A 17,997-nucleotide genomic window follows, 5' to 3' on the forward strand; every position below is an offset into this window, starting at 1 on the left:
GTGTGCGGAGCAAAACGTACAAATCTGACCTTTGGACAGTAGAATAGCTTCGGCACACACTCAAATACTACTCTTTATTCTCCATCCAGACAAGCAAGAGACATGATTAGAGTTGAAGGACACATTCTAGCCAATCAAAAGCTCTCAAAACAGAACCTGGGGAGGGCCTGTGGCCTGAAGAGAGTCCTGAGGGTCAGATAGAGAAACTTAGACAGTCTCATTCGATGCCAGAGCCTGTGATTCCACACCCTCTGCTTTAATTATTTGAACATTTGATTGGAATTCACAGGGGCTGGGATTGAAAACAGGGGCCATGTCTATGAGAAAAGAGTAGCAAACTGACGTGGCAAGTTCTTTGGTGGTGGGTAGCATACCCCCTTAACTTCCTTCTTTTTGCAAGCACCAACTCTCCCTCCCTATTAATTTGCATTAAATTAATAAATGTATTAGATATAAAATTAAAACTCTCAGAGAAAGTTAATCAAATCACCTTAACTATATGTAGGAATACAAATCATCATAAAATGTTAACAAACCCAAAGGTCATACGATAAAGAAGTAAAATGGTTGCATGTTATGTATAATAACAAAACAAAAAAAATCAAATAGGTCTACTCTGAGTAGAATTTAATTGGAATCAGTGAAAAGTGTCTTCCCCCAAAACAGACCAGCCCATTTCACCTCAGTTCTGAGATGCTGCACTAAGCTCCCCACTGTGGCCAAAGTAGGAATATAGTCAGGACTAGACTTGCCAACATATATTTTAGTTTGGCTTTTTGCTTTTCTGTACCTTTAATGGACCCTTGATCTCCAGACACCGGTACACCATCCTGCTTATTTTTGGGTCCTAGAGCAACACACACACTACCTCAGGTACAAAGTGTAGCATTCCCACCCCAAAACTATGGAACATCATTATTGTGCTTCTCCTTCCTGTGGTTCCATAGCTCTTGCAATACTCCCAGCAGATGAAAAGGGCCGCTTGCAATTCACTTGCCTTCAGCTATCATTGCCTTAGCTAATGGTTTGCTTTGCCTCCCTTTCTTCATCTCCTTTCATTTTGTTTTTAATTTGAGTTAACTGTTTCTTCTAAACTCTTTAGCGTGTACGTAATAAAACACCTAAGCGGATTGCTCTAGAAATAAATCCCCTTTCAAATTCAGGTTCTCTCCCTCCTTTCCCCTTCCCATATCTTTGTTCTTTTGAAAAGTCAGATTTCTGCTTAGTATTCATCCGATGTGGAAGTCTCTCTCCGCAGACACTGAAAGCAAAACAGCATTTTCCTCCACAGGTGATAGCAACAGTTTAAGGGCTTTAAAGCTTCAGAGAGAGGCTATAGTTAAGTTAGACACCTCTTCAGGAATTCTCAGGGAAGGTATCTATTTTTTTCTCCAAAGTTTCAGTTTCTTAAAAGCGGGTAGCAATTATCAAACCGGGCCCTGGATTCACTTTGGATCATCCAGCAGTGGCAAATCTCCTTATGTTTTGTGTCTCTTTCACATATGCTCAATTCTTAGGTCTGTTCCAGCACATTCTGGCATTAAGCTGCAATTAAGAAGAAGAAGAAACCCCCACAAAAGACTGCATTTAAACATATGCTTTAAATCAGGGTTGTGCATGCTCTATCGTGATCAGATTTGGGCTCCTAGACAGCCCAGGATGATCAGGAGCTAACCTGACTTGGATCTGGACCCTGAACTGATTTGGAGGACTTGCACAATCATGTGGTTGGGGGGTGGGAGAAGGAGAGGTACCTTTCCCAGGTATGTCTAATTAAGGTTTTGAACTTCATAGCTGGGTTGAAATTTCACAGAAGACATCTTCGACTCCAAGAAGACCACTCCACCATTCATTTCTTTCTTTTTCTGGTGTCTACAATTTCCTACTCACAGTGTCCCGTAATGATGGAAGCCCCAGTACATTGTGGGAAATGCAGAATGGGAGCCAGACTATCGATGCCGGAAACTGCTCTTATGGAAACTGGTTAACACCACTGGTGCTGCTCTATTTTGTATTATATTGGTATTTCATTGTAACCCACTCTAGTATGATGAAGGGGTGATTTATAAAAAGGAAGGAAGGAGCTGTCACATTGCCACTGTGAATGGTGAGCTCCACCCCAGAGAAACCTCTGGTGAATGTTACCTCCTCCTGGAAATATTAAGTGAAAAGATCACCCCAATTTCTGCCCATTAATAGCACAGATAATATGGAGAAGGCAGTTGTACACAGATCTGCAGATTACCAAATTCTCCCCTGACCAAATTTTGTTGCAGCCTCCTGAGATTGTGCTCCCCCAAAGCCTGTACCATATCCTCCTCATGCTTCACCCCTGATAGAGAGGAATACCAGTGAAGTGATATGCTCCAAACACCACCAGCTAGGCCTAGTGTCATGTGGCCTCCAAATGCCTGCCCACTGATATATAGGGCCTTCAGGGACAAAATATTGCCAACCCTGGCTTATGTGATTATAAATCTGTCTTTAAGACACTGCCTTAGGACACTGTGTGTGTGTGTTCTTTTCTGATGTAACATGGTAACAAGGCAGTTACAGTTATAGCTGCATTGTAATTTCAGTGTTCTCCCTCTCTCCGTCTCTTGTTTTTAATTGCCAGTTTTATTACAGTAGTTATTTAAAAAGAGTAAATTAACCAAGTCACAGCCGTCTGAGTATGTCTTTCTGGTGGGACATAATTTATTTATGCCTTGCTCTGGCAAGGCTGAGATGCAAGGCTTGTGGAGAACTGAGACCTGGTGACCACCATAATCAAGAAGCAGTTTTCAGATAGTAACACGGGGATGGGAAACCCCTTTTAGCCCAGCAGGGCAGATTGTTATTCCCCCCGTTTGACAGCTAGATGTAGTCATTCACCGGATGTCACAATGATGTCAGATGACATTTTTGCCTGCAGAGATCTTCAGAAGCCCCATCTTAAAGTGCTATTTTGTACACCACATTGAAAAGGGCTTTGAAGACACCACTCATCAGCTAGTTGGTGATACCTGCAAATACCTTTTAGGATGTGTTTGATGTTTACCTTCCTCACACCTTACATCATATTTGATGGCCTGAGAGGGTCAAATGGGGAAGCCTGGTGGACCTAATCAGGCACATGGGATGGAGGTTCCCCATTCCTGTAGTCAAAGCCTGGTTTACAGGTACTCAGAGTCAGGTTCTTCAGCACCCAGGAGAGCTCCCAAGGACAGCTGGTGTTGCCCTAATGAAGTCCAAAACTCATTATATGTCCAAACTGGGCCTGATAACTGCCAGATCTGCCTCATAACGATTCTGGCATTCTATCTATTGTACTATGCTGCCTCTACAGAATCATGGTTGCAAATTTCAGACCACAACAGAAGCTTCCTGGATGAAGAAAAATCAGATTCCAGAATGAACTCTGCCTTCAGAGAAATCAGCTGAAGTGCTGCAATTTCATTTTAGCCTAAACTCAGCTTGTGACGACTAGAGGATGCAAGCAATTTGTAAGAACCAGAGTTAACAGTCAAGGCAAGCTAAGTGAAGGGCTGGGGGCTGGGGAATTATATTTTTTTTGGAGATAGCAACATTCAGCTTATGTTCCCACAGAGACAGGCAGAGGCAGTGGCAGCTGGCCTGTTGCTTCCCCTCAATTTTAAGACTTTGTCTCTAGTTGTTAGCCTCCTCCTTGGCACTTGTAAGATGTAACCTCATTTGGCACTGCATGCTTGCATCTATTTGCTGTGGGATTTTCCCTCTCCCTCCTGCAGTTCCTTGGCTAGATCTTTGCCCCTCCTCATGATGGAATAATTTGAGATGACAAGGGCAAAACACATATATCTATATCTATCCATCTGTTGAAAGAAATTGATATCTACAGAGCATTCATGTACACGTCTCCTCAGAAGCAAGCCCTATCAAAAGGGAATCTTTTTCAGCCTGGGGGCCACATTCCCTACTGGACAACCTTTCAAGGGCCACAGGGCAGCGATGGATAGTGCCAGAGGCTAAAGTACATGGAACACCAAATGTAAATGTTGCCTTTGTACAGTAGGCTAGTTTCAACTCTCGCTCCTCTCTAACCTCCATCCAAACAAGGTGCATGATCAGAGTTTAAGGCCAGGCAAAAACACTTAAAGAGGATGAGAAGAAGGACTGGTGAAGGATGTGACCTGCAGGGGGATGTGTGATGAGGGAGGGAGTGAACAGATGGAGAGGCTTGGAGGACCACATGTAGCCCCTGGGTCTGAGATCCTCCACATCTACCCTACTGAGTTTAGTGGGGATTATTCAGCGGTGCAGTTCAGTAGCTCAAGGCTCAGAACTCAAAGTGGGAGCTTAGACCATTGAGATGACAATCACTTCAAAATGTGGCAAGGCAGTTATACTGCCTTTGCTTCCATCACCCCCACGCTCATTCTGCTGACTTTTCACTGGACCTCTCTTCCAAACACCTGCCCTGACGGCACCACGAGATTTAAACCCTGCATAAATAGGGACATTCTGTGGTCAGAAGGTCGGCGGTTCAAATCCCTGTGACGGGGTGAGCTCCCATTGTTCGGTCCCAGCTCCTGCTCACCTAGCAGTTCAAAAGCACATCAAGTGCAAGTAGATAAATAGGTACCGCTCTGGTGGGAAGGTAAATGGCGTTTCCGTGCGCTGCTCTGGTTCGCCTGAAGTGGCTTAGTCATTCTGGCCACATGACCCAGAAGCTGTCTGCGGACAAACGCCAGCTCCCTTTGCCTATAGAGCGAGATGAGCGCCGCAACCCTAGAGTTGTCCATGACTGGACCTAATAGTTAGGGGTACCTTTACCTTTAAATATGCATAGGATTGCAGTCATATGGCCTCAATGTTTAACCGATCAAACAGCTAAATTAATATCCAGAGGAATGCATCTAAAACATGAGACCTGCTGTCTACAGTCAGCCCTCTCCACCATTGATCCACTCTCTTCCTTGTTGGGCCCAAATTCACTTAAGAGCTGGGCCTGAATTCCACTGGAGTCATGGACTTGGCTCATAAAGGGTTTGGTGAGTTACACAGAGAGAGCCCTACAGTTGCTGTTACAAGTTTCCCCGTTCCAAAATTTGGATGCATCTGTGCATTGCCTTATAGTCACCAGTGGAGGCTGGTTCATTGGGGAAAATGGGGAACCGCCCCACCAATGCTAGTCTGTGCTCTCCTCACCTCACCTGCCTTCTTACTTCCAAGCAGCCCAGAGGTGATCCTGGTTGTCAGCTTCCTCCTCTTTAGTTTCACTGTTGCCCTTGCACAACTCAGCAGAGAGGAGGATGGAGGCAAATCCAGCATTAATGGACTGTGCCTGCCATTGGCTTAGACACCACATACTGTTTGGGGGTCTCTGCTTTCGATCCCCACCAGTCCCAAAGGACACCAGTTGCCACTGCAGTCATCAAGTGATAAATACAGGGTGAGTTCTTTAAAAGGGGCCCCGTGGATACAGAGTACACATGTTCCATGGGGCCTCTTTTAAAAGACTCACCCTGTACATATGTATGAACTACTCCTACAGTTCAGGGAAAAAAGAAAAGATGCACAAAATGTTCACTGATCTTTAAAGGTTTCACGGGGTTTCAATTGATGGCTTTTGTCCACAGCACAAATGAATTGAAAAAAGCTTTCTCCCCCACCCACAACAGATAAATGGACATTGGTTTTGTGAATCCCTGGCACAGACAATTCTGTCTGACTGTCAAACACAGAAGAGCAAAACATCCTCAGTGTTTCAAGAAGACAAATGAAAGAGATACAATCCTAATGTGAAATGGTCTGTGAGAAATGTAGGAGCTGACTCAGATGATGTGGATGCTTTGCTGATAAAGTCTGACAAGGGGCAAAAACTTATTTCAAGTGATGCCTCAGAGCAGAGCAGGTCAGGTCAGGTGAACATGGCTATCAATTAAATAACACCTACGCCTGATGTGCTGGTGGTCCTGGTTTTCAGACCAATGTAATGGCGAGGAACAAGTGACCCTCCAGGATTTCAATTCTCCAGCCAGTGTGGATGATCCCTACAGTCAAGGATGATCAGAGCTATAGTTCAACAGCAGTTCCTCACCCCTGCCCTGTGCACTTTTTGGGGCAGGATGATACATCAGAAGACATGGTAGCCCGCTGCTCCAAATGGTGGTCCCTTTCTGTAACATGTAGTATAGAATTTACCTCATGGACTAATGAAAGGATGCTGAACCTGTGGCCCTCCAGATGTCAGTATGTTCTAACTCCCACCATCCCATAGTCAGGGATGATGGAAATTGGAGTCCACAACATCTGGAGGGCCACAGCTTCACCACCCCTGGCCTAAATCTCTTTTGCTGACTATTCCTCCTCTCCTGCCATTATTGGGCAACACATCTGGCCCAATTTGTTGAACTGGGAGGAACACATCACATATATATCAAAGCAACAGACATTTTAGAGAACATCTATGAATGTCCAAGTTTTCAAGTTACACACCGCTTCCAGCTAGCTTGTATGGCTAGCTAGACCATAAGACATTGGAGGCTGCCTTATACTGAATAGAGTAGTCAACAACCTATTCATAAGGAAGTAGTAGCAGAACTCAAGCTAAGAGATGAACCCTTTCCATGCATGTAGACTGTGGGGGGAGAATAGTTCTTACAATTTCATTTTCTAAGTAGAGATAATAACATGAATAAAAACGAATTGAAAGGTGGGAAATTGTAAAGAAGAAAGAACTCCCCTCCCCTGCCTGCCAAATTTTCACCTTCATTGCCAACCCAGCTTTTTCTCAGAAAAGCTATTTCCGTTGTGTTCTTATTTACCCTTGGAAATACTATTCTAAACTCTGAGAGGTTGGGAGAAAAGCAGATGTACTTCAATCTTCGCATTCCTGGAAACAGGGTACAATTCACTTAGAAGAGTATAGTTTTCAGGTGAAAACTACATTCAGAGTATAGTTCTGAATGAGTCACTGTTGCCTCTGCTTTGAACATCCAAAAAGCAAAGCAATTTTAGGTAGCAAGAAAGACAACTGAAATCTGTGCATCGTCAATAATACTGAGGGCCTGTCCTGAAAGATGGGGTGCACCTGGGGATTTTAGATTCACCCAAATTAGTTGTCCTGTTGGCACAAGGACCCAGTGCAAGAACACTTCACCTCCTCTACCCATGTTCTGAGTTCCTCCTCCAACCTATGCATATTGACTCAGATATCGTGGGGAATGATAACAGATGTCTTCTAGGCTGAAGGAAGCATTCCTTTGTGAGCAACCAGTGGGATGTAGCGGCTGGAGTGTTGCACCTGAAAGACCAGGTTTCAAATCCCCACTTGGCTATGAAGCTCACTGGGTGACCTTGGGCCATTCGCTATCTCTCAGCCTAACTTACTTCACAGGGTTGCTTTGAGGATAAAACAGGGAGGAAGAGAACCGTCCATGCATACCACCTTGTGCTCCTTGGAATTAAGGTGGCATATAAATGTAAGGAATAAACAAACCTTCCTCAGGTAGCAAAGCAGTGGTGGATGGAGATGGAGGAAAATGTGAGAAGGTCCAGATGCAGAAGGGGACACATGAATCTTCCTACCTTTCTACAGTTGGCTACATTCCAGCCATGCAAAAGGAGGGCATAGTGAAAGGGCTGGGATGGGTTGTGCCTGGGGAAAGTTCTGACAGCTGGATAGAGAGACCGGGGGCAGTGGGGTCTGCATTCAGTCCCTAGGTTTGAGGTTTACCACCCCATAGTATAGGAAATAAGTCTAAATCAACACTTCACCAATCTTTTGCTCATTGCATTTTTTCTTTTCTTTGAAAACCACACTCTGATATCTGTTATTTACCAAGATAAAACACCCAATTAGCTCATTTAAGGAATCCTCTAGATCTCATCGAATTTCATTTGATCTGTGCTCAAAACATACAGTTTAGTAAGACGTGTCACAGACGCAACTTCTCCAATCCCATAGAAACATTAAAAGTGTATAAGGTGAAATATCCTGAAATATTCCTTGTAGTAAATGCAGAGGGCAAAGCATTGAACCTATCTAATGTTAATGCATGTCTATATTTAGGAATATTTGACACATCTAAGCATTTTGCTTCTGTAATCCCATAATTGGGATGCATAACCACAAGTAACAGGGAACAGGTTTTAGTTGCTAGAGATCCCATATTTTGAAATTATAGGTCCCCAATTCTTAATTCTTCATGAGCAGAGCCTGAGTCCCCTAGCCCTCTCCCCACTAGGGATTCCCACCAACTGGTATTCAGAGGCATATTCCCTTTGATCCTGGAAGGATTAGGGTTGAATCAGAAGTTTATTAGTCAACCTTCTTGGCTCAAAGGGGGGCCTTTCAGAGTGGGATTTCCTGCCACACTCCCCCAATCACATTTTAAAAATCACTCTCTATTCATGGTCATGGAGGTATTGGACAATGCTTCCTGCTGGTGCTGGACACAGTTCTTTGCTTAATTTTTTACTCACCAGATGCCAAAGCAAGAGGAGGAAGCATGAACCTCACTCTCCTTTGGCTTTAAGACAGTTTAGCATGGCCAATGAGCTTAGATTACATGATGGCACTGGAAGACAAATCAGAGTGAGGGCAATACTAAATACCCCCCAGGACGACATCTAGTTGGTTAACCATAGAGTTAAAAATAGAAAACCCCAAGAGCATGGGGTTTGCTATTGCCGTTATACTAAGTGGAGTGAATATTTTGTACATTGGGTCTCCCCAAAATTGCCAAAATGTAGTGTTCCACTTTGCAGTTTGCTAACAGGGCTCTATTGGGAGTCTGTCAGGGTGAATGAAACACTGCCCTGCCAACCACATTCTGCCCCCAAACCAGCTCCGACCTGTCTCCCTTCTAATAAACAAGCTATAAGAGGACCAAACTGCAGGAGGCAGAGGAGGACAGAAGTGCCTGGCGTGCTCTGGTCCATGGGGTCACGAAGAGTCAGACACGACTAAACGACTAAACAACAACAACTATAAGAGGAGGCAGTGCCTATTAGATTTTTCTCTTTCATCTCAGTTTTGCCGTTGTTGCACTCAGCAGTGAGGAAGATGGGGGCAAAAGAAGAATTAGTTGGCTCTGCCTATCATTGGTTCTGACACCACCTACTGGTTGGTCTCCCTCTCTTCTGTCCCACCAAACCCAATGAGCAGCCACCACTGGGGGGAGCCATTTTGACTCAGCCCTAGGATGAATAGATAAGAGATTAAGAGACAGACAGAGAGAGAGAGAGAGAGAGAGAGAGAGATGATAGGTAGATAGGTAGGTATAGATTCATAATTTGCTACAAATGATGTAATCTTTTTGCCCATGGGTTTCCTGCAATGAGCAGCAGAAGGAGTTAAACAGTATCCATGGACAAACAAATTATATTTCAAATCTGCCCCAAATCATAACGGAAGATGGATGCAAGAGAGCGTGAGAAAGCCAGGACAAATGAAAATCCAGCAGTCGGTATTTGAATTAACAACCCCTCTTTCTCTCACCTGCTCTCTCCCTTTGTGCTTTTTGTACTGCGGGGGGGGGGGGGGCAGGGCAGGAAACAGCCACCTCCAACTTCTGTAATTATTGATGCAGTTTTTGCTTGGAAGTGCAAAGATATTTGTGACAAGCCACAGAACTGAGAATATTGGAGGTGTAAATGGAATGGCCTCTTTCTGTAAGCTCAGCTGAAAACGGGTATTAGAAGAGACATCAAAAACATGCTGGAGAGTAGAGAGTGTTTAAATAAAATTGCCTCAATCTCTTCACCTTGCTGCATTCACTTCTGGCTGCTGCCTTCCAGCGCTGCCGGCATGTGCCCAATACAATGGCCAGTTTGTCCTCTTGAGATGACACTTTGAGATGGCAAAGGCTTATTTTATATTCTTCATTACAGTGGTACCTTGGTTTACAACCATAATCCGTTCCGGAGGTCCGGTTGTAAAACAAAACAGGTTGTAACCCAAGGCGCGCTTTCACCAATGGGGCCTCCCCCCCCAAAAATTGTTGTAATCCAAAAAAATGGGTTGTAAACCAAAAAAAGGGACACACACTTCCGGGTTTGTTGTCGTTGTAATCCAAAACGATTGTAATCCAAAGTGGTTGCAAACCAAGGTACCACTGTATTTCAGAAGGGAGTCGGCATGGCATAGTGGTTAAGGGTGTTGGGCTAGGACCTTGGAGAGTAGAGTTCAAATCACTGCTCATTCATCCACTGGGTGACCTTGGGCCAATAATCTTTTAGCTTAACCTTCCCCACAGGGTTGTTGTGAAGGTAGAACTGGGATGGAGGAGAATCATGTATACTCCCTTGAATCACTTGGAGGAAAGATGGAATTGAAATGTAATTATAATATATAGTTTTTAAATCTCCCCCAGTGTTTCCTCCTAAGATCCAGTCCAGAGAGGGAAATGTTAAGAACTGCTTAATCCAAGGATGAGGAACCTGTGGGCCTCCTGCTATTGTTTGACTCCAACTCCCATCAGCCCTTGCCAACAGCCATCATCACCTTGCCAACAAAGGTCCGTATAGTTAAAGCTATGGTTTTCCCAGCAGTGATGTATGGAAGTGAGAGCTGGACCACAAAGAAGGCTGATCACCGAAGAATGGATGCTTTTGAATTATGATGCTGGAGGAGACTCTTGAGAGTCTCATGGACTGCAAGAAGATCAAACCTATCCATTCTTAAGTAAATCAGCCCTGAGTGCTCACTGGAAGGACAGATCGTGAAGCTGAGACTCCAATACTTTGGCCACCCCATGAGAAGAGAAGACTCCCTGGAAAAGACCCTGATGTTGGGAAAGATGGAGGGCACAAGGAGAAGGGGACAACAGAGGACGAGATGGTTGGATAGTGTTCTCTAAGCTACCAGCATGAGTTTGACTAAACTGCGGGAGGCAGTGGAAGACAGGAGTGCCTGGCGTGCTCTGGTCCATGGAGTCATGAAGAGTCGGACACGACTAAATGACTAAACAACAACAACCCATCAGCTCTAGCTGATCTTTATTTATTTTATTTTTAAATAAAGGTAGATGCCAGCACCTGGGACCTTTTGCATGCCACAAATGTGTTCCACCACACAGCTATCATCCTTTCCTAGGACATGAAGCTCCCTTATACTGAGTCATTGATCTACTGAGCCTGGTATTGTCTTCTCTGACTAGTAGTGGACCTCCAAAGTCTGAAGCAGGGGTTCCTTCCCAGCTCATGGTCCCAGATCCTCCTAACTGGAAGAGGCAGAGTCTGAACAGCAACTGCATTCAAAATGTCTGTCCTTGAGTTGAGTTCTCCTTGATGCAAACTTTTTAAAGAATGTTGCAAACGAATTACTTTTACCATCCTCTTTGGAATGTTCTCTCTCTTTCTCTCTTTTAAAGGAGGCTGTTATCTCCACCCCTGTCCAGAGATGTACATAAAGTGCCAAAAATTGTAAAAGGGGGGCGGGAATCAATATGTCATTAGCTATTTTTTTCCCTCCCAGAAAAGTTCATAGAAGTAGGTGGTAACGTTGATGAGAAATTGGGAGGGAAGGGGTGGAAACAGTTCCAAAGATCAGATCATTCAAATAACGAAGCTCCTTGCTGATTTCTATCAATATATTCCTTGATGTGCTTCTCCAGAGTTCTGATCTGAGTTGTTAACTTGACATTTATGTCAAAACTAGATCCCATAAAAGGTCAGAACAGGGCTTAAACATCACTAGTCGTGTAAACATCAACAGCCCTCACCCCGTGCTGAAAATACAAAGTGAAAGGAAAGACTGGTGAACTTTATGAGTGCTAGGAGACAATCCATTTTCTCTGATCCAGGTGAGATAGCATCTTAGGCCCCATCTGCACTGTACACTTAAAGCAGTACAATACCACCTTAAACACTCACGTCTTCTCCCAAAGAATCCTGGGAACTGTAGTTTGTTAATAGTGTTGAGAGCTCTTAGGAGACCCCCTACCCCTTTCACATAAGTACAATTCCCAGAGTGGTTTAATAATCAGCCCCTCTTCCCAGGAAACTCTGGGAACTGTAGTTCTCTGCCAGTGTAAAGTGATATGATACTAACTTTAAATGTATAATGCAGATGGAGCCTTGCCATGTCTCCTTAGTCCAGGATTCCCTGCCCTGATGCCTTGCAGATGTTTTCAGCAACAACCCTCACCATCTCTGACCATTAACCATGCTTAGGAAGGGGGGGCAGGAGGTGAAAACTGTTACTACAAAATTCAGAGAACTGCATAATCTGGAGGATAAAAAACCTTCCAGTCTACGTATTAGCCTAAGATTGCAAATGGGGTCAATTTACTAAAAAAACACAGAGGGAACAAAATTCTGCTTCATCGCTAGTAGAAGGCAATATGTTTTTTTGTTTTGTTTTTACATATCTGCATTTGTTTCTGTACATATTAAGTGATAAGTAACTTGTGAGTCTGAATTTCTGTTTTATCTGCTTGCATATGCTTTTATGTGTTTTTATATTGCTATTTTGCTGGTTTTAGGTTGTGTTTTTGCTTTAATGTTAAATTTTTAAAAACTTGTATATTGATTGCTTTTTAGACTGTACACCACTTAAGATATTTTGGAAATATTTAGTGGTATATAAATGCTTTAAAAGAAAGAAAGAAAGAAAAAATAAATAAATAGCGCTAACTAGGGATGGAAGGGAACACTGAGTTTGTTGGCATATTAATAAGAAACTACCCAAATTGCATTCTTTGAACCAGGAGGGAAACCAAAGTGCAGACATCCTTCAAAACTCAAACGTCTCCAAATTTGTGAACTGGTTCCTCCACCAACCCAAAATATTATCAAAAAATGCTTTATATTAATGGATATACATATTAGGGGGGGGGACATTAAAAATGCATTGGCTTAGGGGAAATTGCTTGCAAAAAAGCGCATTTTAGTAAAAGCTCCATACAAAAATGTATTCATTAGGAAAAAATAAAACTAAAATGCTGATGGCTTTTCAAAAGGATTTTTGGGTTGGGTTTTTTTTAAAAAAAATAATATCTTCAAATTGCTGCAGGAATATGGAGAACTGAACTGAGGACTGGAAAAATGAGAAACTGAAATTGACAGCTTCATCTATCCCTAGTACTAAGTAACAAGCCTGAGTTTCTGTCTCTTAAACCACACAACAGTCCTTGAGAGCAGAGTTTTATGTTGGCTGGTTGTCTCCATTCTCCTCTCCCCCCCCCAAAAAAAAATCATCTCAGAATCATGGGGTTGGAAGGGAACCCAAGGTTCATCTAGTCCAGGCATGGTGAAACTTGGCCCTCCAGATGTTTTTGGGACTACAATTCCCACCATCCCTGACCACTGGTCCTGTTAGCTAGGGATGATGGGAGTTGTAGTCCCAAAACATCTGGAGGGCCAAGTTTGGCCATGCCTGATCTAGTCCAACATCCTGAAATGCAGGAATTACAGCTAAAGAATCATTTGTCTCCAATGTAGTTCTCAGAAGCCCTGAATAAAATATTTCTTAAAAGCTGCCAGGTATTGTGTGGTTTTATTTACCTATGCCTCGACTCAGAAAAAAATAAAAAATATTTGCAATGACTTCCACTCTGGAACACATATGGCTGCATACCTCACCATGCAGTAGGCAATTTATCAGACTAAATAACTTAAAACAAAACTGCACACCCGTAGGTGAATTTATTGTCTGCATTCTCTTCCATGCGGAGATGCCTTTGATGTCCCCGCCTGCACCCAACTTTTACGATCTGGCAGGGGATGGGAAACAACGATGGTTCTATTGGAGGCAGCTGTGTAAGCAGTTCCCATTTAACTGGAAGACAATGAAAAATTAATCGCAAACCGAATGTAACTAAGTTTTGGTGGAAAGAGCAAAACCACTCAGACATTATCATCTTCAACAGATGTTTGCTGACTGTCTAAATTTACAAAATTACCTGTCATGTTTTACTATTTCCTCGAGGAAAACAAAAAAGAAAATCAGCAGGCCTGACTTGTCTCTCTGAGTTAATAAAACGTTCCCCATATAAATAGGATATTAAAAGAGCTTTTGACTTGCAGTCATAACAGTTAGCTGGAAAGATTGAAAAACAGCAAATGGGAGAGATAGTCCTCTCACTAGTATTGATTGCTGTTCGATATTCTTAACTACAGAAGGAGAGTTCAGAAGAGTCTTGGCAGTTAAAAGACTGTTTTCTGCCTTCTTACATCTCCCTCTCTTTTTTGAACATCTGCTTCTGCTATGGAAAAAGGTGAGGTGACATTTGTCATGTCTGAAAAGTCGTTTTCCTACAGGCGGAAAATATCCAGCAGCGTATCATGCAAAGAAAATTGAACAGGGGCTGAGGGCCAGCAGAAGGCTCTTGAATTCTTTTCTAACAAAAGCCCTGCAAGGATGTGGGTGGCGCTGTGGGTTAAACCACTGAGCCTCTTCGGCTTGCCAATGAGGTCGGTGGTTCGAATCCCCACGACGGGATGAGCTCCCGTTGCTCAGTCCCTGCTCCTGCCAACCTAGCAGTTCGAAAGCATGAAGTGCAAGTAGATAAATAGGTACTGCTCCAGCGGGAAGGTAAACGGTGTTTTCGTGCACTGCTCTGGTTCGCCAGAAGCAGCTTAGTCATGCTGGCCACATGACCCGAAAGCTCCCTTGGCCAGTAAAGCGAGATGAGCACCACAACCCCAGAGTTGTTCGCGGCTGGACTTAACTGTCAGGGTCCCTTTACCTTTAAAGGAATATTATCTCCTGACACATCCTTTGTTGCATTAACTTTGTTCTGTAAAACAAAACTTTCTTATTTGTCCAAATTCTGCCTGAGTCTCCCAACTATCCACGTTTACCCTCATACTAAAACCAAAAGATAACCCATCTTGGTTATTATAGCGTATACCGAGGGGGTTTGCTGTACCCCAAAGTTAAAAAACCGAGACTTTTAAAAAATGTTTTGTCTATTTCCTTTATAAAAATATATCCTGAACTTTTAACCACTAAGATTCCAGGGGTATCACTTCTGCTATGGCTCTCAGTTGCATTAACATGGACAACTGTTGTCTCGGGTCACTGGGTGCTATCCAACAGTCAGTGGTACAGTGGTTAGAGTGTTGGAATAGGACCCATGAAGCTCACTGCGTGACCTTGGACTAGTCACAGGGTCTCAGCCTAGCCTACCTCACAGGGTTGCTGTGAGGATAAAATGGAGTTGAAGAGAATGCTGTGCAGTACCTTGAGCTCCTTCGCTGAAATGAGGGATATCACTGCAACGAACAAATAAACAAATAAATACATAGGTGCCCTTCTGTGAGTGCAAAGGACTTCTGTTCCAATGGTGTCCACTAGCAATCTTTGCCAACTCCTCTGCCTCCCTGCAGCTCACAACACTCCTCCCAAAATCTGTTGTGGAAGGTCCTGTAACCCACCAAAATTGATTTGTATGTGTGGGAGGGTTCTGGGGGCTGCAAAGAGGAAGGGGAATTACCAATAATAATCTCCTCTCTTCTTCCATTAGTAGGCACCTCTGCTGAAGCCAGCAGTGCTAGGAGCGCCACCTGGATTCTACCCATTGGAAATAAAAGGTAAAGGACCTCTGACAGTTAAGTCCAGCCGCGAATGACTCTGGGGTTGTGGTGCTCATCTCACTTTACTGGCCGAAGGAGCCGGCGTTTGTCTTCAGACAGTTTTTCTGGGACATGTGGCCAGCATGAATAAGCCACTTCTGTCTAAACCAGAGCAACACATGGAAACACCATTTACCTTCCCACCGGAGCGGTACTTATTTATTTACTTGCACTGGCGTGCTTTCAAACTGCTAGGTTGGCAGGAGCTGGGACAAAGCAACGGGAGCTCACCCCGTTGGCAGGGATTCGAACTGCCGACCTTCCAATTGGCAAGCCTTAGGCTCAGTGGTTTACATCACAGCACCACAAGCAAAGCCTACTGAGAGTGAGGGTAGGATAAAGCCCATGCAGCAACTTTTTCACTAGCTGTCCTGGACACATGCTGGGAAAGGTTCATGTTTCCTGATTAGATGGGGGCAGGAGTTAAAAAAACAACAACTTCAGTCTGTTCCTGAGTGTTGTCAGCATCACACAAGGTCACAGCCTCCTTTAGGGCCAAGGAAACAAATCAAAGTTTGCTCCACAGCCGTGACTCTGCCTCCATGTTCGGTTCTAAACTTGCATAAGAGCAAGCAATCAATATTCAGTTTAGAAATAATTGATAGGATGATACAGCTGCTCATGCCAAAGGATTAAGTCTCAACCAATAGTAATAACCCTAAGGCTTTTTATAATGTAGAGAATCTTCTTCTGGGTAGGAAATCATTTCTCTAGAAGGAGAAATTCTGACAGATGGCATTAAGTTGTCAGAACCTACACATATATGGCTGTGATAGATGAGTTCTTCCATATGGATTTTAACTTCCTTGGCATGCTGGGTTTTCTGATGGCTATCAGGTCAGATGATGTGACAAATTCTGGGAGAAATAAAGACTCTCTGTGTAGCAAAATGTGTGGAGAGTTTCTCTGACAGAGACACAACCAGAAGCCGCTCCATGTAGTGAGAAACAGAGCTGCTGGTGGAGCATTCGCTGGCTCTCCTCTGACTTCTTTCTGCTGCTCTGCCAGGGGCTCCAACTGGGCCCCCACTTTGAGGGGATCTAGCCACGTGACACCACCTGGCATGGTGGGGGAAGGACATGGGGAGGGTGATCTTCACGCTTCCTCCTTCCAGCCCCTGCCTGGCTCCTCGACTCCCGGGCAGAGGCTGGGCTGAGCAAAAGCAAAGATCGCCCTCAGTTGTCTCAGCTGCCACGCAGCTGGGGGGGGGGTTTGAAGCCCCTTCTGCCCCCTGTACCCAGAACCCCTGTGCTCAGCCTTGAGAACTTGGTTGTGAAATTGAAGAATTAAAGAACAACAGGGGCTAAAAGGGAATTTGGCAGTGGTCATATTATTCAGTGGTCGTTTGTTCAAGAGGGGTAGTTATTCTATTTTATTTACTCATTTCATATATTTATATACCACAATGCCAAAATAACCTCTAAGTGGCTTACACACACACACACACACACACACACACACCTGCATTGCAAGGCAGGCAATTTACTATGGTCACAGTTCAATTCAAAGTGTTGGTGCTGACCTTTAAAGCCCTAAATGGCCACGGTCCTGTATACCTGAAGGAGCATCTCCACCTCCATTGTTCAGCCTGGACACTGAGATCCAGCACCGAGGGCCTTTTGGAGGTTCCCTCACTGCGAGAAGCCAAGTTACAGGGAACCAGGCAGAGGGCCTTCTCGGTAGTGGCACCCGCCCTGTGGAACGCCCTCCCACCAGATGTCAAAGAGAACAACAGCTACCAGACTTTTAGAAGACATCTGAAGGCAGCCCTTTTTAGGGAAACTTTTAATGTTTGATGAATTATTGTATTTTAATATTTTGCTGGAAGCTGCCCAGAGTGGCTGGGGAAACCCAGCCAGATGGGTGGGGCATGTATGTATGTATGTGTATATATATATATTATTCTGGTTCTCTCACTAAGGTTTCTATTTCCCACCCAAGATGCTGACCCAAGGATGGGTGAAAATTCACATACACCCCTCCCTGGTATTTCTCTTTCTCACCAGGCAGGCTCAAGCAGCAACGTTCCTGCAGGCATGGTCATCACTTGATACCTGTGGCTTCAAGCGTCCATCTGCATGCATGAACAAGCAGCCCCAGATCAAGAACCACATGGAGAGCTTCCATGGCATCTCCAAGGCAACACCCTTCCAAAGAGTCTTGGCACTGAAGCTTCTTTTCATTCCATCTGACCCAGACCTAATTAAATGGCTTGGCAGTCAGTCCAGAATGGCCAAAGGGAGATGCTCCTATGTACAAGGCACTATTTAGGTTTGGAGAGGATTAGGCACAGTGGTAAAAGAGGGGAGGTCTATCAGCTGTAATAATAATTTCTAAATGGAAGGGCTGTAGGTCAGTTGCAGAGCCCATGCTTTGCTTGCAAAGGTCCCAGGTTCCATTCCCAGCATCTCCAGGTGGGACAAGACTCCCTTCTGAAGGTCTAGATCATCC

General features: G+C 44.1%; 1 protein-coding gene and 1 long non-coding RNA gene across 2 annotated transcripts in view; both read right to left on the reverse strand.

Annotated features, from left to right (window-relative positions):
- The window catches only part of LOC308465277 (transmembrane protein 132C-like), a 280,359-nt gene that overhangs the window by 86,768 nt on the left and 175,594 nt on the right, over positions 1 to 17,997 (reverse strand). The window lies entirely within an intron of this gene.
- On the reverse strand, positions 13,596 to 17,661 carry LOC308465435. The gene is made up of 2 exons (XR_013980436.1): positions 17,550 to 17,661; positions 13,596 to 13,747 (listed from the first exon to the last, which is right to left on the reverse strand). It is a non-coding gene; the product is annotated as an uncharacterized lncRNA (long non-coding RNA).

Source organism: Podarcis pityusensis (genome assembly GCF_964106645.2).
Source record: "Podarcis pityusensis genome assembly, chromosome: 16".
In the NCBI taxonomy this organism is placed as follows: Eukaryota; Metazoa; Chordata; class Lepidosauria; order Squamata; family Lacertidae; genus Podarcis; species Podarcis pityusensis.